This window comes from Heterodontus francisci, chromosome 10 (assembly GCF_036365525.1).
Source record: "Heterodontus francisci isolate sHetFra1 chromosome 10, sHetFra1.hap1, whole genome shotgun sequence".
Taxonomy (NCBI): Eukaryota; Metazoa; Chordata; class Chondrichthyes; order Heterodontiformes; family Heterodontidae; genus Heterodontus; species Heterodontus francisci.
In genome coordinates this window covers 115,167,990-115,189,165 of record NC_090380.1, presented here as the reverse complement: position 1 = coordinate 115,189,165, position 21,176 = coordinate 115,167,990, and positions in this window count along the sequence as shown.

Sequence of the window (21,176 nt, the reverse complement as noted above, 5' to 3'; positions counted from 1 at the left end):
TCCAAAACTGCTCCCTCTTTTTGTAAAATCCTATTTGAATGAAAATCACCAATATGACGGGTGCTGTGAAGCTCTGTCAGCTCATGCCAGCTCTCTGTTTAATCGGCTTCCTCAGTGCTAGAGGATAGAACAGCGTCCCAAATACATCAAAGGGAGAAGAGGCACAGATACAACATGAGTGACAGGGAGAAGCTGGCCAAGTGTTAATCCGTTGTGAAAATCATTTAAAGTGAAGGAATGCTTGAAAGCTAACTTCCAATGCCCTCAATCCTACCCCAGGGTCCAACTTTATCCAAAGCCAAATTCTAATTGGTAATGATTCTGCTATTCCAAATTACACCTCCTCTAGACCCATCTTTTGTTTCTTTACTTGTCCCATTACCATCTCTTTTTGCCTTGCATCATCATCCCTTTTCCTATTTAATCGCTTCTGCCTTCCAACCTTCACAGACCTTTCCTTTTGATCTTTCCTCCAACCACCCACTCCCTCCCCTTCTCTGCCTCTGTATTTGCTTAAAACCTGTTACATTTCTAACTTTTTCCAGTTCGGACGGAAGGTCATCGACCTGAAACATTGGCCCCAGCACTCTGGAGATGGGCTCGGAGGTGAAAGGGCTTGTAAAATGGCAGCAGAAGGCATCGGGAGGGAAGCCTGATGTCTTCCCCACTGCCACAGGATATGCCCAGGAGTGGGAATAGCAGTGGCGTGGCTACCCACCAACCAGAAGTGGGTGGTCAATTCATTCAATTAAGTGGCCAATTCACACCCCTGCCGGCATTTTACCAGAGTCAGGATGGGCCCCTTCCATGTGGAGAGACTGCCAGGTACGTAAAGTTGGGCTCCCAGCATGTTCCTAGGAGGAGGCCTTCTGGTTGCTCCATGGGCTACAGAGACCTCCCCCCACCCCCAGCAGCAATGGCCACCCCTGCAGCTCCAACGCCGCGGCTGGAGGGTTCACCCCTCCAATCGCCAGTGCCTGCGTGCCTGGCCCTAGCACATTGAAAAAAAAGTTCCTACCTGGCCTGTCTCAACATGGAGGCGCCCTTTCCTTCTCCTTGCAGCCTCAACAGTGGTCACCTCTATCGGTGGTGATTAGGCAGACACCTCTGAGAGGTGGGCCACCATACTTAATTGGATGGTAGTCCCTGTGGCAGCCTCTTAATTGGCAATCGCCGGTAAAATTGCCTCCATGATCCTGCTGCCCGCCACGCAGGCTCGGGACCTGCTTTCGGTCCGAGCGGCAGGATTTCCTGCCTTCTGGTAAAATTCAGCCAATTAACTCTTTCGCTCTCTACAGATGCAGCCTGACCTGCTGAGCAATATTCCCTCTAACTTCTGTTTGCTACAGACGGCCAGCTTGTGGCACTGCGCGGTCCCTTTAAGATCGACACACGGCTGTGCATGCGTATTTCTTAAAGGGAACATTGTTTTTGCACGTTTGTTCCCTGCGTGGTCGTGCTCCCACGCAGCTTAGAGAGAATATTGCTGCTGAGTATTTCCAGCATTCTTTGTTTTTATTTCAGATTTCCAGCATCCACAGTATTTTACTTTTATAAAACTCGAACCAGTTTGTGGACATTGGTGTTGTTGAGTAGGAGACGGGCACAAGAGGAATACTCAAGGTCTTCAAACAAGAGTGCATTCCCCTTTTCAAAGGAGGACAGCATTTTCAAATGCCATTGTATTTTAATGGAATTCTTGGGTTGTTTTTAAAGCAGTCTTTTGGGATCATTTCATAATGGCAATTTTCCACCATTTGAAGAACAAAGTAACAGTTCAAACATTAGAACAGAAAACATTAAATTGGCTTTTAAAAAATTTCTTATTGATATAAATGGAACCTGAAGGCCAGGATTATTTAAGTAAAGAAGATCTATTTCCTCACAATCTTCCACCATACAAATCCTGCCATGCTCCTGATATAACCATCCTATCGATCTGACCAAGCATGTAGGACCTCAGGTTAGAACCCTATAAGGCGCACAGTAGGAATGCAAATACTCTCCACTTGCCTGGATGGGTGCAGCTGCAAAACCACTCAAGAAGCTGGACACCATTCAGGACAAAGCAGCCCACTTGATGGGCACACCATCCAACACCTTCAACATTCACTCCCTCCACCACCGACGCACAGTGGCAGCAGTGTGTACCATCCAGAAGATGCACAGCAGCAAATCACCAAGACTCCTTCCACAGCACCTTCCAGACCCAAGACCTCTACCATCTAGAAGGACAAGAGCACGAGATGCATGGGAACATCACCACCTGCAAGTTCCCCATCAAGCCACACACCATCATGACATCACTGTTCCTTCATCACTGGCTCAAAATCATGAAGCTCCCAACAGTACTGTCGGAGTATCTTCACCATAGGGACTGCAGCAGGTCAAGAAGAAAGCAGCTCACCACCGCCTTCTCAAGGGCAACCAAAGGGCAGGCAATGAATGCTGGACTTGTCAGGGATGCCTATATCCAGAGGATGAACTTAAAAGTTCCTCAGGCTTGTATCTCGCCCAAAGAACTGTGAAGGGGGAGCTATTCCTTAGTATTGTATAGGAGTATCAGATCATACCTTCAGGCTTTCATGGGGCTTTAAACCTTCTGACCCAAAAGCAAAGGTTACTCTTCCAGCCCATATCTGTTTGACGACACTCACATAAAACTGTTCAACAGATGTCCGACTTTGCCCATAACATTCATTAATAGAATCTGCTTTGAAAGGCAGCGAAGAGTGATTGGGGGAGTGGGGGGAAAGAGAGAGGAGCAATGGGGGGAGGGAGGGTCAGGTTCAAAGCACATTTACTGGAGGTAATGAGATTCTATCCCACCATGAGCCAATCATTAAAGCTAACAAGGAGCCAGTTATTCATTTTTAAAAATGCCAACACATTTGTCGAGAGCCTGGACTCTGAAGCATCGAATGCATCTAGTGCAGTGTTTTAGTGATCTTTAAATATTGATGAGCTCATGAGATTTTTTTAATGTGGTTATCAGTTTTTATTTGCAGCGTTGTAAAATATGTATTACCCAGTTCTCTGGCCCTTAACTATGCCACTGATTTGTTGAAAATATTTCCTTTCTTCATCTGCGATGAGCTTCTATCCAGAACTAGGGGGCACTGTTTTAAAATTAGGGATTGTCCTTTTAGGACAGAGATGAGGAGAACTTTTTTCTGAGACCTTGGAACTCTCTGCTTCAGAAGGTAGTGGAGGCAGGGTCACTGAATAATTTTAAGGTGGGGTAGATAGATTTTTGTCAAGTAGGGGAGTCAAAAGTTAATCGGGGTAGATGGGAGCGTGGAATTCAAGATACAAACAGATCAGCCATGATCTTACTGAATGGTGGAACAGGCTAGAGGGGCCGAATGACATACTTCTGCTCCTAATTCGTATGTTCATATGAATGGGTCTATTAGATTATTGGAATATCTTGGGTGACATTTTGTGATAGGCACTCACTGGCTCCTTGCCTGAGGAAAACCAGTAATAATCTTGATTGTCCTGTCATGCAGCTCAAGAAAAACTAAAGACTGGCATTGGCTGCTGGGAGAGGCCAATGAAACCTATTCACTTCACTTTCCAAACGTAAGTTAAATGTGTTGATGAAGGGAGAAGAACATAAAGCACAATTTTCACTGCTTCATCAGTAGCAGCTGGGCCCTAAGCTCTGCAAGTCCCTCCCTAAACCTCTCCACCTCCTTTTCCGCCTTTAAGACGCTCCTGAAAACCTACCAATTTGACCAAGATTTTGGTCACCAATCCTAATATCTCCTTACAGCAGGATGGTGTGTGTCATATTTTGTTTGATAACACTTTTATGAAGTACCCAGGGGTATTTTACGAGGTAAAAAGGGCGATAGAAATACAAGCTGTTGTCGTCATCTCAAGGAAAGGCCACATATCTGCTACAACTGTTAGGGGTTTGGTGAGATCACACCTGGAGTACCGTGTGCTGTGTTGGAATCCATATCTAAGGATATACTTTTTTTTATTCATTCATGGGGTGTGGGTGCCGCTGGCTCGGCCAACATTTATTGTCCATCCCTAATTGCCCTCGAAAAGGTGATGGAGAGCTACCTTCTTGAACCGCAGCAGTCCATTTGCGGGAGGTATACCCACAGTGCTGTCGGGAAGGGAGTTCCAAGATTTTGACCCAGCGACAGTGAAGGAATGGCGATATAGTTCCAACTCAGGATGGTGGGTGGCTTGGAGGGAAACTTGCAGGTGGTGGTGTTCCCATGCATTTTCTGCCCTTGTCCTTCTAGTTGGTAAAGGTCACGGGTTTGGAAGGTGCTGTCTAAGCAGCCTTGGTGAGTTGCTGCAGTACATCTTGTAGATGGTACACACTGCTGCCACTGTGCATCAGTGGTAGAGGGAGTGAATGTTTGAGGATGGGATGCCAAACAAGTGGGCTGCTTTGTTCTGGATGGTGTCGAGCTTCTTGAGTGTTGTTGGAGCTGCACCCATTTAGGCAAGTGGAGAGTATTCCATCACCCTCCTGACTTGCGCCTTGTAGACGGTGGACAGGCTTTGGGGTGTCAGGAAGTGAGTTACTCGCTGCAGGATTCCTAGTCTCTGACCTGCTCTTGTAACCACGGTGTTTATATGGCACTCCACTTCAGTTTCTGGTTAATGGTAGCCCCGAGGATGTTGATCGTGGGGTTATTCAATGATAATGCCATTCAATGCTAAGGGGAGATGGTTAGATTCCCTCTTGTTGGAGATGGTCATTGCCTGGCACTTGTGTAGCGCGAATGTTACTTGCCACTTATCAGCCCAAGTCTGGATATTGTCCAGGTCCTGCTGCATTTCTACACGGACTGCTTCAGTATCTGAACGGTCGCGAATGGTGCTGAACATTGTGCAATCATCAGCGAACATCCCCACTTCTGACCTTATGATTGAAGGAAGGTCATTGATGAAGCAACTGAAGATGGTTGGGCCTAGGACACTACCCTGAGGAACTTCTGCCATGATGTCCTGGAGCTGAGATGATTGACCTCCAACAACCACAACCATCTTCCTTTGCGCCAGTACGACTCCAACCAGTGGAAAATTTTCCCCCTAATTCCCATCGACTCGAGTTTTGTTGGGGCTCCTTGACGCCATACTCAGTCAAATTCTGCCTCAATGCCAAGGGCAGTCACTCTCACCTCACCTCTTTTGTCCATGTTTGAATCAAGGCTATAATGAGGTCAGGAGCTGAGTAGCCTTGATGGAACCCAAACTGAGCGTCAGGAAGCAGGTTATTGCCAAGCAAGTACCGCTTGATAGCACTGTCAACGGTAATTGGCCGGGTTGGACTTGTTCTGCTCTTTGTATACTTGCCTTGGAGGTGGTTCAGTGAAGATTCACTAGATTGGTTCCTGGGATGAGAGGGTTGTGCATGCTGAGTAAATAGAAACATAGAAAATAGGAACAGGAGTAGGCCATTCGGCCCTTCGAGCTGCTCCACCATTCATTATCATGGCTGATCATCCAACTGAGTAAAATGTTCCCGCTTTCCCCCCATATCCTTTGATCCCTTTTACCCCAACAGCAATATCTAACTCCTTCTTGAAAACATACAATGTTTTGGCCTCAACTGCTTTCTGTGGTAGCCAATTCCACAGGCTCACTACTCTCTGGGTGAAGAAATTTCTCCTTATCTCAGTCTTGAAAGGTTTACCCCGTATCCTTAGACTATGCCGCCTCGTTCTGGACTCCCCCACCATCGGGAACATCCTTCCTGCATCTACCCTGCCAAGTCCTGTTAGAATTTTATAGGTTTCTATGAGATCCGCCCTCACAAATTGGGTCTATACTCTCTGGAGTGTAGGAGAATGAGAGGTGATCCATTGAAACATGCTAGATTCTGAAGAGGTTTGACAATGTAGACACTGAGAGGTTGTTTCCCCTGGCTGGGAATCTAGAACACGGGTGCACAGTCTCAGAAAAAGAGGTCGATCATTTAGGACTGAGATGAGGAGAAATTTCTTCACTGAGAGGGTTGTGAGGCTTTGGAATTCCCTGTCCCAGAGAGCTGTGGATGCTCCATTATTGAGTATATTCAAGACTGAGATAGTTATATTTCTGATTTCTCAGGGAATCAAAGGATATGGCCAGCAGGCAGAAAAGTGGAGTTGAGGCTGAAGATCAACCATGATCATATTGAATGGTGGAGCAGGCTCGATGGGCTAAATAGTCTACTCCTCCTATTTCTTATGTTCTTATCTCCACCATTGCACAAGTACTTACATTCCACATATTCTGTTGTTGTTGAAAGCAGGACAAAGTCAAAGAAGGTAGATGGAGGGAGGGAGGGCAGAGAAAGAGGACAAGCAGAGAGAGAGGAGGGTAAGAAGGGTGAGCAGGAAGAAATGGTAGGTAAGGGAGGAATGAGAAAAATGGATGAAAAGAGAGATCCTGGGAAGACGAGGTAGAATTCTGAGAAGGTATTGAAGCAGAAACAGAATTGGGAAAGGAAGGAGATAGATGACAAACAAGATGAGTAGGGGGAAAAGAAATAGGAAGAGTGAGGAAGAATGGAGGAAAAGAGGAGTCCAAGGAAGGAAATGAAGAATAGCGTAGGGAAAGAAGAAGCATAGGAGAAAGATTGAGACAGAGAGGAAGATGGTGAAAAGAAAGCTGCCCTGGAGAATGCAAGCAGGGGTGATAGCAATTGAATATAGCAAAACAGGTTTAAATGGGTTAAATGACCTGTGAGGTTTTAAAATTTTTTATTCATTGTTGGGAATGTGAGTGTCGATGGCTAGGCTAGCATTTATTGTACATCCCTAATTGCACTTGAGAAGGTGGTGGTGAGCTGCCTTCTTGAATTGCTGCAGTCCATGTGAGGTAGGTACTCCATTAAACTCCAGAAACCTTGTTGTTGAAAGATGATGGTGGAGCCAATCTTTCCTCAGTGCTACATTTATTGTACAGAGTAAAAAGGATTACAAACTTGTAGCTCCTTACTCAAAACCTCCACCAGTCTCAGCAAGTGTCTCCTTATAAGTGTTCAAGTAAAACCCCGATTAACACCCTCCACCTGCATATAATTGAACAATTACTATGCAATCAACAGATTCCCTTCTTTCTCTTAGAATAAAACTTAGATTAACATGCTCAAACAACACTTCAACAGAAATTCCAGATTAGGTACAAAGTATTACAGTGCGAGATGTCCCTCCTCCAGGACCCCTAACAATTTCTTTATACTAGCATTTCTTTTTGTGAAACAATCGGATAGCTGATGCACTAGCATTTATCCATTTAAGTTTGGAATTTTCTCTTCTCTCCAGCATTTGTTTCCATCCAGCAGGGTCAATACAAAGTCTTTGCTACTCATACATTTTGTAGAGTGTACATGGTCCCACAAAGAACGATTATCTACATAACATTCAATGGGAATCCTATCTTCAATATGCCCCTTGTACAGAATCTCAGCTAAAATATTTGACAAATAGAACCCCATATCCACTGCCTCCACAAGACTCAATGTTTCTGCAGCTGAAGTACTATTAACAACTCTTTTTATTTTCTTAGTTTCCTAAGTTAAAGGACATTATTTTGCATTTTCACCCGTCAGAAATATTCTGAAACCAGTTGCATTCGAATACCCATCAGCAAGATTAGCATGTGAAGCATCACTAAAAATTATTACCTTCATGTTTTTTGGGTCACCTAAAGATGGGAACTTCAGTACACATTTCTCCAGATTTTATGTTTTATTTGCCCTTAAAACATTCTCAACTTTCAGGTGTTTCATTGTAGTACTTTGACTCTAGTACATCAAAACTGGCATCAAGGTCTAGTCTGAGTGTACAACCAGTGGAATTGCTTTGTCTCTTTAGGTACATCATCCTCTTTCTGTGAGGACCTAGCACAATTTACCAGGATGGGAGTAGCACTTTCTAAAGAGGATTTTTAAATTAAAATTATTCCCTGCTTAATATCTAAACCAATATATGAAAGGCCCACAAGCCCAACTCCCAATCTTAAATTCTGCCCTAATCTTAATAATAACACATTTCTCGAACTCCGCAGTACCATTAGAAATCATCAACATGCATCATGAAGATGCCTGAAGGTTTCCATTTATGATAGCAAACAATTTTCAGCAAAACAGATCTCAGAGAAATACAACAGCCTGGAAGCATCAGTAAGGCCACAGACGCATTTGTTTAGTTTCCATAGTATTCCTTCTGCACCTGTTACCTCTTTAGACGGTTTCAGAAACACTTCACTCTGAAAAGTATCACCCTGTAGAAAAGCGGCTTTTATGTCGATGGATCTACACTCACATGAATGTGGCTAAAAGAGCTAAAAGGATTTTCAAGGTTACATTTCCAGCTGTGGGAGAGTCCATTCCAACATCAGCATCGCCCACTCACTCTTCAAAACCCCTCGCAACTAGCCTCACCCATTAGGAAAGACTTTTTCAGTGCAAATCCATCTAATGTGACAAGGCTGGCTGTCCCCTATCTGGTAGCTTGGAATAAACTCTAAACTCTCTCCAACTCTTGAATTCCTTTTGTTTTTGCCTCGTTTATTAGTTTATCCTCAGGTTTATTGGCAGACATGAAAATTTCATGGTCATGAGGACCTCTGCTTCTAGTTCTATTGTGGGACTACTCTTTAGCCTTTACTAGGGCCTCTACTAGGACTTTGATGTCCTTCAGGACTACTACCGTGAGATCTACTTCTTGCACTGTTGGAGGTTCTGTCCGAAATTTTACACCAACCCGGTGAGAGCCGGATGGTGGTGGTGGGGGGGTGGGGGGGTGGGGGGGGGGGGGGTGGTGGTGCTGGAGAGGGTGGCGTAAAATTGAGCGGGAGGCTCCGGGAGGCCTTGCCAACCAGTTCCTGCCTCTGCCCCACTTTACGTGGGTTGGGCGGGTGGTGAGAAACTGGCCGCCGACCCCAGGCCAATCAAGGCCCTTAAATGGCCACTTAAGGGCCTTCACCCGCTTCCACGGGTATTTTACCAGTGGCAAGCCAGCGTCCGGGAGATAGGAAAGGCCGCCCAGTGAAACCTGCCGGCCTCTCAGTGTATCGGGTGGGGGCAGACAAACGGGCACAGGGTGCCCAATTGAGGGCCGCCCCCGTTTCCCCAACCATCCCCAGGACCAGAGACACCCCGCCTTTCCCCCCAAACGACCATCCTTGCCTCGCCGGGGCGCAACCAATTAACCCGGCGAGGCAATCCTAACTTACCTGAACAACTGGCTCCATGTTCTCGGCTGGGTTGCATTCCCAGCAGTGACCACCACTCCCAAGCTGCCGGCAGCTCAAAGAGGCGGGACTTCCTCCCTCAAGTTGGTGGAAGTCCCGCCTCGGAACAATTAAAGCCCCAGGAGCCGTAAAATATGGGACAGATCCCCAGGCCGGTCGGAAGCAGGTTCGCCACTGACTTTTACTTCGATGGCCAGCTCCCGTCCGCCCAGGGTAAAATTCAGCCCTCTTTCTCCAGTATGTGATCATTTCCTCATACGAGTAACTTCCAGACCCACTATCAGGACTTGCACTGCACTTTCATACCCTCCACTCATTCATCCCATTCTGGCAGTCCATGGACCTTGCTTCTTGGCCATCATCCTGAACATTCAATGAATATTTAAGCTTGCCATTAGATTTTCCTGCACGTCCCACAATTGCTGCATCCTCCATTTATTAGCCCCTCTGGAATATATGTCACCCGAGTACCTACTTAGGATAATTGGCCTTTGGATAAGATAGTTCTTTCCTGAGCACCATGATCACTCATATTACTATCCAACACTTGATCCACCATATCCTGTTCCTCAGAACCTTTATCACAAAACACATAAGCATTTGAGGTACAAGGTGCCTCGTTTCCCTCCATCAGGTGCTCAGATTCTGAGATTTTGTAATCAATCCTGATTAATCATGAGGAATGAAACTTAATCGTTTGATTTCCATGCTTGATAACTACTGTCTTACAATCACAACACATTACCAGGGCCTTACCATTCCCTTTGATCATCTCTTATTATACACCAAAACTCCTGAATTAAATTTCGCCTTAGATGGCCTTATATGATGCCTCAGAGCTCTTAGAATTTTCTCAAGATCTTAGTCTTGATGAAAGCCCATCTCCCTGCATCTAATGCATTCAAATGTGCAGAAACAAATAGAACCAGCTGTCGCACCTTCTAGATCAGGAGGACTGACACACAATGACAGCATTCTCTTCTGCAAGGAAAACAAAGAGGAGATTTGATAGAGGTGATCAAAATCATGAGGAGTCTGGACACTTGTGAAAGGATCAAGAACAAGGGGGCACAGATTTAAGGTACTTGGTAAAAAAAAAACAATGGCGACATGAGGAAAAGCTTTTTCATGCAGTGAGTGGTTAGGATCTGGAATGCACTGCCTGAGAGTGTGGCGTGGAGGCACAGTCAATCGAGGCATTCGATAGTTATCTGAAAAGAAATAATGTCATACAGGTTTATGGCAGAAGGCAGGGGAATGGCACTAAGTGAATTGCTCACTCGGAGGGTTGGTGCAGACACGATGGGCCAAATGGCCTCCTCTGTGCTGTAACAATACTGTGATAGCACAGAAGGCAATTTGGGATTTTTCCCATAGACAAACTGATAGGGACTATACCCTCAAACCATCTGAAGCAAATTCTTTGCATGAACTGCCTATGCCAGGGCAGTTGTCAACTTGCAGTTTGGCTTTTATGCAGCATTTCATTGATCACATGATTCCTTTCAAAGAGCCATTGACGAAAGGACTTTCAGCTGTGATATTCATGACCATAACGTTCATGTTTTCACACATGTCGCTGAACTCGTCATTGGTAAATTCCTCTCCATTATCAGTCAGCAACTTAGCTGGTGCCCCAAGTCTGGTCCCTATCTATTTCTCCATGATTTTATCTATAAATCACCTTTTTGCCCTTGCTGTCCATTATTGTAGAAAACTAAATCTGGTCGCTATGTCCATAAAACATAGAATGAAAATATGCCTGTCTTTGTCCCATACCTTTAAATCTGTGGCAAATGCCTCGTTAAAGTTATGTGCTGTCATGCAGGCCCCCACCTGCCAAGAATGAGGCATATTAATTTTGTCATATGAACATTGATTTTAAACTTGATGGGAATAAGACAAGGCCTGTTACAAGGGCTGCCAGACACTTAGCTGAAAAACATTTGCATACTAACAGACAGTGCTTGTGCAGACAAAAGGACCAGTCCCTGACACATTTAACCCACAATGGATATTGATGACCAGACATTGAAGGTATAAGGAAGAGCAATCCAGAGACTGCTAAGGTGATACAAACCACAAAAGCCAGCACTGCTTAAACAAACTGGTCACATGACTAACTGGCTGGCCCAGGGTTTTTTGAACTACCCACAGAGTTTTTGAACTCAGAAAGACTGTTTGCTCCTGGAGTAAGATGACCTTTCCTGTCTGCTCCCATCTCTTTCTCACAAGCCTCTGGACCCACTGACGACACATGAACCGCAAGAGAGAAAAGTCTCTTACATGGAACAAGGTTTACGAAGAATACTGGGCCCCAACGAAAAGCAAGACCTACCTACAATCAAGGACTTTACAGCGAGCTCAAAGAACAGTAACCAAAACCATCTTCAGATATTGCCTCAGACTTTTCCACTTTATTTCTTCTGCTCTTTTCTGTCTCTATCTGCATGTGTGTATCACGTATGTATGCTAGCGTGGGCGCGTCGTGTATCCATAGGCGTTAACCAAATTAGAGTTTAAGTTTAATAAAGTTCAACCTTTTTTCTTTAAACCTAAAAGAAACCTGTTTGGCTAGTTTCTTTGCCTTATAATTGGAAGTTAGTGAACAAGGATTCACCAAGGGGGAGCTAAAAAAAAAAATGGTGTGTTTAAAATTAAACCCTGTTATAGTAAGAGCAGGTGAAGGCTGAGAGGAAACCCTAGGCCCCTTTCTCACCTGGTTTTAACAGTGCCAATGGAAGGCTGACAATAGGAAGCGATGGTGACCTCCAATACCTTTTACAGATTTCACACTTTTTACTAATTTTGATTATCCTCGTAACGCTTCATCAATCCTGCATCCTTTAACAGGGTTTTTAATTGTTGACAAGGAGGCCGAGCAGATTACCTGTGTAACTTTAAGACAATTTGCTTTTTTCCCCCTCCCTGATTCTTATCACTTGATGCCATCAATACTTTTCCAACACTCAAAACATCAGATTTTGTAAAGAGGACACAATAATGCTTTGACTGGGTAAACTACAAATCCACTTACTTTCCAAAAACAATTGCCTTATCATGCTCCTTATCAAGTTTTATTTGTGCCTTTTTCATAGATGGTTTACTCAATGGTAAAGGTATCTCACTGGAGACTACATCAGTACTGATAAAGTGGCTTACTCCAGCTATTTTACATGGAATTAGTAACTTCAATGTGTTGTCATCACCAAACCTAAAAAAATGGTGTGTTTAAAATTAAACCCTGTTACGGTAAGACCGGGTGAAGGCTGAGAGGCAACCCTAGACCCCTTTCTCACCTGGTCGTAACAATGCCAATTAAAGTTTTAGTACTTTCATATTCCTTAACCTTGTGTCGATCCTCACTACTGAGTGAATACAGATAACAGTTTAAACAATCCTGTCGATGTGCAAGCACTATCTAACACAGCACAATTGAACAAATTCACAACTAACATATTCATTACAGGATTAAAACTCCTTGTGACTAGTACAATTCATTCAGATTGATCATTATCTTCCTCTTCTGCCTCAGAATTCTCTGTGTCATGTGTCATTTTGAGGACCCTGCTCCTCCGCTTTGGGCAGTTCATTGCATAATGATACTTTTGAGTCACACTTGAAGCACCTATTAACTATCCCTTGGGCATTTCTGGGATTCATTTGCCTAAGATTGCTATCCCAATTCTGTCTTCTGCTGTAATAGTCAGACCTGCTAAAGGTACTTTTATCCACATTCCTCCTGTCTTTAACTCTTCCATTGTATTTATGCCTACGTTCAGTATCTGGACCATTTTGAAATATGGTAATCATTGAGTCCTCCAACCTGTGTGTCACCACAGAATGTCCCGTTTGTTCTATTGGGCTACAGAACATGACTGTTTCCCCAGGAATTTCTTTAAGGCAGCAGACATCTGATCTAATAGAGTGCTGTTTGCTGAGAACTGAACCCCAGTTAGAACCAGGAGCCTGTCCATATGCGACACCCTAGCACAATCCAGCAATTTAAATGCTAGCACTGAACCAGGGATCTCCAAATTGAATTTCCTCAATCTTCTATACAATCTGTTAAAATCCATGATATATTCCTCCATTGAATAACCATCTGTTTTCCAAAATCAATCAAAGTCTGACCAGACCTAATGTGCATTTAATAGATCAACTTTTTTTGTAAATTTGATCCAAGAATTCCAACAGAAGATCCAACCCTTCATCAGTACCCAACTGACAAGCATCCAGTTTACAAAACACTACTTCTGTTTTTACTTTTTGGTAGTAAGTGACAACGCCAAAGTCAGACCTGGTTTCCTCTTTGGCAGGGACATAACCCGTGTCCACATATCCACTTTATTCTTCCACTGGTCATATGGTTCAGACTCAAAGAACATCGGAGAGTAATACCCTGACAATTTACACTTGCTTTCTGCCATTTCTCCACAATAGCCACTGAGATTTTAGTTTTCTATGTAGAAAACATTTTCTTAGTTTTCAACCTTCAGCTTTCAGCAACCATTTTTCGCTACCATGTTAAACTCCAGAAAGCTTGTTGTTGAAGGATGATGCTGGAGCCAATCTTTACTCAGTGTTACATTTACTGTACAGAGTAAAAAGGATTACAAACATGCAGCTCATTAGTCAAAACCTCCACAAGGTTCAGTAAGTTTCTCCCTATAAGTGCTCAAGTAAAACCCCAATTAACACCCTCCACATGTATATAATTAAACAACTGAAACACAATTAACATTCACAGTGCTGTTAGGGAGGGAGTGCCAGGATTTTGACCCAGCGACAGTGGGTGAGCAGCAATAGCATTCCAAGTCAGGATGGTGAGTGATTTTGGAGGGGAACTTGCAAGTGGTGGTGTTTCCATGCATCTGCTGCCCTTGTTCTCCTCGGTGGTAGAGGTCGCGGGTTTGGAAGGCACTGACGAGGAAGCCTTGGCGAGTTGCAGCAGTGCATCTTGTAGATGGTTCACACTGCAGGTGCAGTTTAACTAAAGTTGCAAAATTGCTCATATCACAATCAAATAAACTTTTATTTTTTGTTTCACTCTCTCCTCAGCAAATATCACAAATTGCGAAGCTTGTGTTTTCTTTCCTTGCAGTAAAGCCAAGCAATCTTACAGCGAGTGCCTTTTCAACCTCTCTGAGGAGCAGATAGCGTTTATAAGCACTCTTCAGATCATAGTTTGAAGAGGGGAGCCCTCACTCGATGGCACTTAGCTGTAGGTTGCACAGCCCTCAGTAAAGGCAACATCATGTTAGAAAATTACAGGTGATTGCCAATGATGACCCTTATCAAATGTGCCAATGTCACTGAGAACCTGCCACTTAGATTCTTGTTGAACGAAGGTTGCGGCAGTACTTGACTGGATATACTGCTTATCCATTCTTTTATGCTGCATGATCATTTTTCGCACTGTTACAACCTGGTGAGAAAGAGGTCTAGGGTTCCCTTTCAACCTTCACCTGGTCTTACTATAACAGGGTTTAATTCTAAACATACTTTGCTTTTAGCTCCCACTTGGTGAATCCTTGTTCACTGCTTTTCAAGTATAAGGCCAAGAAACCAGTACAAACAGGCTTTCATACGTTTAAAACAGAAAAGTAGAAATTTATTCAATTTAAACTCTAATTTGGTTGATGCCTACGGATACACGACACACCCACGCTAGCATGCATACGCGATACACACATGCAGATAGAGACGAACAGAGCAGAAGAAATAAAGTGGAAAACTTTGAGGCAATATCTGAAGAGTTGTTGTTACAGTTCTTCGAGCTCACTGTAGAATCCTTCAATGTAGGTAGATCTTGCCTTTTGTTGGGGCCCAGTATTCCTCTTAAAACTTGCTCGTTGGGGCCCAGCATTCTTTGTAAACCTTGTGCGCTGTAGGATACTTGTCTCTCTTGGGTTTCATGTGTCTTCAATGGATTCAGAAGCTTGTGAGATAGAGATGGGAGCAGACAAAAGGGACCTTCTCAGTCCAGGAGCAAACAGCTTTCTGCCCAAACTGTTCGTACAAATTCAAAAAACTCAGGTTGCCCAAAGGTTAGTCATGTGACTAGCTGATTTGACCATGTCCGTTGCTGTATTCGGCCATCTTAGCAGTCAACCTGGAATGCGAGCTCCCCCACCTTCAACGTCTATTAATCAAAAGTCCATTGTGGGTTGAATGGCAGGGAATGGCTGCTTTGTCCTTCCAAACACTGTCGGTCAATATGCAAATGTTTTTTCCAGCCACGGCTGATCTGTTCAACAAGTCCTCTCTTAAGTCCAGTAACAGTTTAAAATCAAAGTTCCTGACAAAATCAACGTGCCCCGTTCTTGGCAGGTGGGGACCAAGCAGGATACCTCCACACCCAATGGAATAAAATGAGATTTGAGAAAAGCGCATTTCATTAAAACCTAATCCTAAAACTTATTACAGCCTGTCTTCTCTTGGTGCCAGTGCAGCTTTAATTGCCCCCTTTTTGGCATCCCAATAAATATGTGTTCTTTTTTTTTGGAAGTTTCTTTTCCATTTGCCTATTTCCATAGCTGCTGGGGTAATTAAAAAAAGAGTCAGTAGTGGGCACGTCTATCCAGAACTCTCTTTCAGTGCTTTGCTGAGTCCTGCAAAGGACTTTGACTTCCGGGGATGGGTGGTTCCCTTTCTTTCTTACGGTGGGGGAGGATTCTTTGCTAATCTCCCCTTTGTCCCAGAGGAAACTCCTGCCTCAAGGTATTTGTGCAAACTCAACTGCACCCCCCTGTGGCACTTTGACTAGGTGAGGCATCACCCGCACGGTTTCTCTGCTCCCCAGAGGTCTTTCTTTGTCTCTGCAGGTTCCTGTAAATGTTGTTAGCAACTCTGGTGGGGTGCTTTTAGTGTCTGCATTTACATAGGAGGATGTGGGGTCTAACTGTTCGCATTTTTCGGGGTTGGCTGACCGGACAGTCAGTGTTTTCATCTGGAATTCCTCCAAGAATTCCTTTAACCTGCCCTCTTGGTCACTTTTTCCCTTTCCCTGTCTAACCTTTAGCCAGCCTTGTGCCTGCCTGTCCCTTTTTGTTCTCGGCAGGGGTCCCTTACAGTTCACCAGCCCTCTGCTAGAGGGTCCTCCTAACACCAGTACAGGACTTAGGGGTGCAGGTTTCACTGTAGGTTGGAGTTTCCCCTCAACCTGGCACATGTGGCAACTCCTGCAGTAGTCCACGATATCTTTGTAGAGTTCTGGCCAGTCAAACCGCTGTCTTATGCGGGCTTTGGTCTTTCATATACCAGCATGTACAGCCACTGTAGTCATAGAGAGATACAGCACTGAAACAGGCCCTTCAGCCCACCGAGTCCGCGCCGACCATCAACCACCCATTTACACTAATCCTCTCCCATCCTACCTTCCTTCAATTCTCCAACCTACACTAGGGGCAATTTACAATGGCCAATGTACCCATCAACCCACAAGTCTTTGGCATGTGGGAGGAAACCGGAGCACCCGGAGGAAACCCATGCGGTCAGAGGGAGAACTTTCAAACTCCACACAGACAGTACCCAGAACTGAACCCGGGTCGCTGGAGCTGTGAGGCTCGTGGGCCCTTCTTAATATTTCTCCCCGGTACCTCTATGGCACCACTAACCGGTGAACTACTGTCCACTCCTTGCTCTCGGGTCTGTGAGGAGAACTCTATCAGTACCTCATTCTTTAAATAGTAGCAATCAGGGGCTCCCTCTGCTTCACTTTCAGACTGGGCAGCCTGTGCTAATTCTCACAATACTGGGTCAGTTTGCTGAGCCACAGCTAGGGAAAATCCATTTAATTCATTCCCTTGGTCTCCTAACTTTCCAATGAAAGTCTCGGACAGAGGGACCTCATGGTCATCTGCCTGCAGTGCCAATGCAGTCTCCTCTGGGGGAGCTGGTTTGATCATGGCCTGATCCACTACACATTCAGGGAAACTGCAGGGTCTGTCTACCGCCACTGCCCTGTCTCTCTGACCTCCTGCGGTCTTTCTTTAACTACTGGGGGGGTGGTTGCTAACATCTTCATCCCCGCCAGATCATTACCTAGAAGCAGGTCAACCCCGTCCACATGCAGCTAAGGACAATCTCTACCGTCACCGGTCCTGAAACTAAGTCGCACTCCAGATGTACAGGTACAGGCATACACTGCCCTCCAATATCATTCACTGCCCTCCTGGTGTTCACTGCACTCACTGGGGGAAAGGTCAGGCTTTTTCCCTGTAAAAGGGATCTAGTGGCCCCTGTGTCTTGAGAATTACTGTGGGCTTGCTTGCCCCACTCAAGGGGTATGGGGTTACTTTCCCTTCAGACACAAAACCTTGATAACCCTCAGGAATCCTGTTAAATTTTCCTGCACTTGCAGCTGTAAACTTCTCGGGTCTCACTTTTACTGCAGTTAAAGCCACAGCTTGTTCTCTGATTAACCCTACCGGCTTTCCCTTTAGTTTCCAGCAGTCAGCTTTTAAATGCCCTGCTTTATTACAATGGAAGCACACAGGTCTTCGGGTGTCACTCTTGCTCACAGCACCTTCCTTTTTGGTTAGAGGAGGGCCCCCTATATCTCCTGCTTTCCTTTCTCTCCCAGGACTGCTTGGCTCCTATTACCTTCCCACACTTTGTCCCTTTCGGATTTAGGACGGCGACCAGGAAAGGTTCTCCCCTGGGAAACCGACTTATAAATTAAAGCAAACTCACTGTCTAAAATGGCCACTTGCTGGGCTGTCCAAACCCGCGGCTCCTCTACTTGGGTCTTTATGGAGAGTGGGAGAAAGTTTTTAAATTCCTCTAACAGAACTATTTCCCTGAGATTCTCATAGCTGAGCTGTACTCTAACAGCCACTGGTCAAAAGCCAGCTAACTACTTCTTTCATTGAATTTTGGAATTAATTGAGCTAGTTTTAAAAATTCTGTACCTAGCCCTGAATTATGCTCATCCATATTGGCTATGCTTTCACAGGAGTTACTCTGTCGCCCCCTAGTTAACTCAAGACGCCTTAGCTCTCTTTCTTCACATTCTTTCTCTCTCTCTCATTCCTTCTCCTGTCTGTTTTTCTTCACATTCCTTTGGGAAGGCTCTCTCTTCCTCCTTCTCCTGTCTCTCTCTCTTTCTCTTTCCCTGTCTTCTAATTCAAGTTTCCTTTGTTCCAATTGTATCTTTGCTAGCAGTATCCTGTTTGGGTCTACTTCTAACCCTGTTTCTGCTTCTTCAGATTCAAGGGAAAAATGGTTAGCCACTAGTCTTAGGAGTTCAGATTTCCTAGCCTTGCCACATACAGTGATCCCACACTGCTCAGCCATTTTCCTCAACTCCTCCATAGACAGTGCTTTTAACTTATCCCAAGTTACTTCACCCTGGTTTGGAGAGCTACTAGCTTCAGTCACAGGCCTGTTAGTATTTAAAAATGCACAACCACAAGAAAACCTATATTGAAATCTTGCTCTTTGTCATTTGGGAACAACTTGCCTTTCCACTTCCAATTTCTAGTTTGTTTGTGGGTCAATTCTAGATGCTAGCACCCAAATTTCTGTTATGACCAAGTGAGAAAGAGGTCTAGGGTTCCCTTTCAGCCTTCACCTGGTCTTACTGTAACAGGGTTTAATTTTAAACACACCGTGTTTTAGCTCCCCCTTGGTGAATCCTTGTTCACCATTTTCCAATTATAAGGCAAAGAAACCAGCACAAACAGGCTTTCTTAGGTTTAAAGAAGTAGAAATGTATTAAACTTACACTTAATCTCTAATTCTGTTGACGCCTATGGATACGCGATACACACATGCAGATAGAGACGGAACAGAGCAGAAGAAATAAAGTGGAAAAGTTTGAGGCAATATATGAAGGGTTTTTGTTACAGTTCTTCGAGCTCACTGTACGGTCCTTGATCGTCAGTAGATCTTGCTTTTTGTTGGGGCCCAGTATTCTTCTTAAACCTTGTGCGCTGTGGGAGACTTTTCTTTCTTGGGGTTCATGTGTCTTCAATGGATGCAGAGGCTTGTGAGAAAGAGACAGGAGCAGACAGGAGAGAGCTCTTCTCAATCCAGGAGCAAACAGCATTCTGCCCAAACCGTTTATATAAATTCAAAAAACTCAGGTTGCCCAGCAGGTTAGTCATGTGACTAGCTGATTTGACCATGTCCGTCTGTGTATTCGGCCATTTTAGCAGTCAATCTGGAATGTGCACTCTCCCACCTTCAACGTCTGGTGATCAAAAGTCCATTGTGGGTTGAATGTCAGGGAATGGCTGCTTTGTCCTTCCAAACACTATCTGTTAATGTGCAAATGTTTTTTCCAGCCATGGCTGATCTGTTCAACACGTCCTCTCTTAACTCCAGTAACAGTTTAAAATCAATGTTCATGACAAAATCAAAGTGCCCGGTTCTTGGCAGGTGGGGGCCCAGCATGACAACACATAGTCAATCATGTCAACAACAAAATAACAAATCCCTCAGGCAGTAATTATCTCATGCCCCCATATCCTTTACTTCTTTCCCTCTCTCCCCACCTCTCCGCCATCCCCCAAATCTCTACTCTCCCTTTGGTTTTGTTCACAGAGACATGCAATATCTGCAATTCACAGATGTGACAAGGGGAGTTTTAATAAGAGGTGTTCAAAATTGTGACGGGTTTTTGATAGAGTAATTAAGGAAGGTCAGTAACCAGAGGATACAAAGATTTAAGATGACTGGCCAAAGAACTAGAGCAGATGAGGATTTTTTTTTTATGCGGTGAGTTATGATGATCTGGAATGTACTGCCTGAAAGGGCAGTGGAATAAGATTCAATAGTACCTTTCAAAAGGGAATTGAATAAATACTTTAGAAGAAATAAATTGCAAGGTTACAGGAAATAAGTCAGGGAGTGGAACTAATTAGAGAGCTCTGTCAAAGAGCCAGCCCAGACACGATGGGCTGGATGGTCTGTTTCTGTGCTGTGTCAATCTATGATACAATTGTAACTTAGAAAAGGAGATTACTATTGTCACATATTCCAAAATATATTAGGAAAGGTTGGCTGCTCCATTGCCTTGATTTGTAAATCCACTACCAAGTGTAGGATGGAGCCATACAAACCAAGAAAAGCTTTGGTTTGATCCCGTGAGACAGTAAGGATACAGTAACTGGAATTGGGCTAGGAAAGTGAAAACTCTGCCCACATTCCCACTGCCCAGTCACTCACACTGGACAGCTAGCATGTGTAGTTGGCTGGGTGAGGGCAGGATCCAATGCCCTCAAGTGAATGAAGAGGCAGATACAGGGCAGAGAGATTGGGTTTGGCATTGCTCTATCAAACAGCCAACACAGGTGGAGTATATAAAAAACCTGCAGACACTCAGGGCTGGATTTTCCTCTTCACTGAAGGATGAAAGAGCTTGTTGCAGTGGCAATCTTCAGCCCATAACTGGGCACAAGCCACTAATGGTATACTGTTCATTAAAACAAATGGAGTTGGGGGAGAGAATCGTGAGGGAATCTTCAGCCTGATCAAGCTCTTATATCCTAGCACTGAAGAAGAAAATCTACCCTCACTGGCCAAAGTCACAGAAGAGGAGTGCCCAATTGGAGGAGATATCACAGGGCAGACAGTGTCAATCAAAGCATACTCCAGTATGAATTAGCACCTTCAGGAGAAGAGGGGAGGGTATTGGGAAAACCATATCATATCTGCCCAGTCACTCCGCTCGCCATAATAACTGGCATGACAGTGGATTAGCCACCACGTGCTCTAGTTACAGCTCCAACAGATTAGCCATCAAATTTCCATAAGGTAAAGATGTCACCTTACCATACAGGGTTCTACCGAATCCTCCTCGTGTCCACATAAATCAACCTCACTGACTGGGAAAGGTTATTTTGCTTCTTCCCATTTCCATGGCTATACCATCTACATCAGATCAAAACTTGGGGGAAAACTGCCCAACCCCACCCCGAAAGCAGGGCGGAATACTGGCGGCTGCTGAAGTC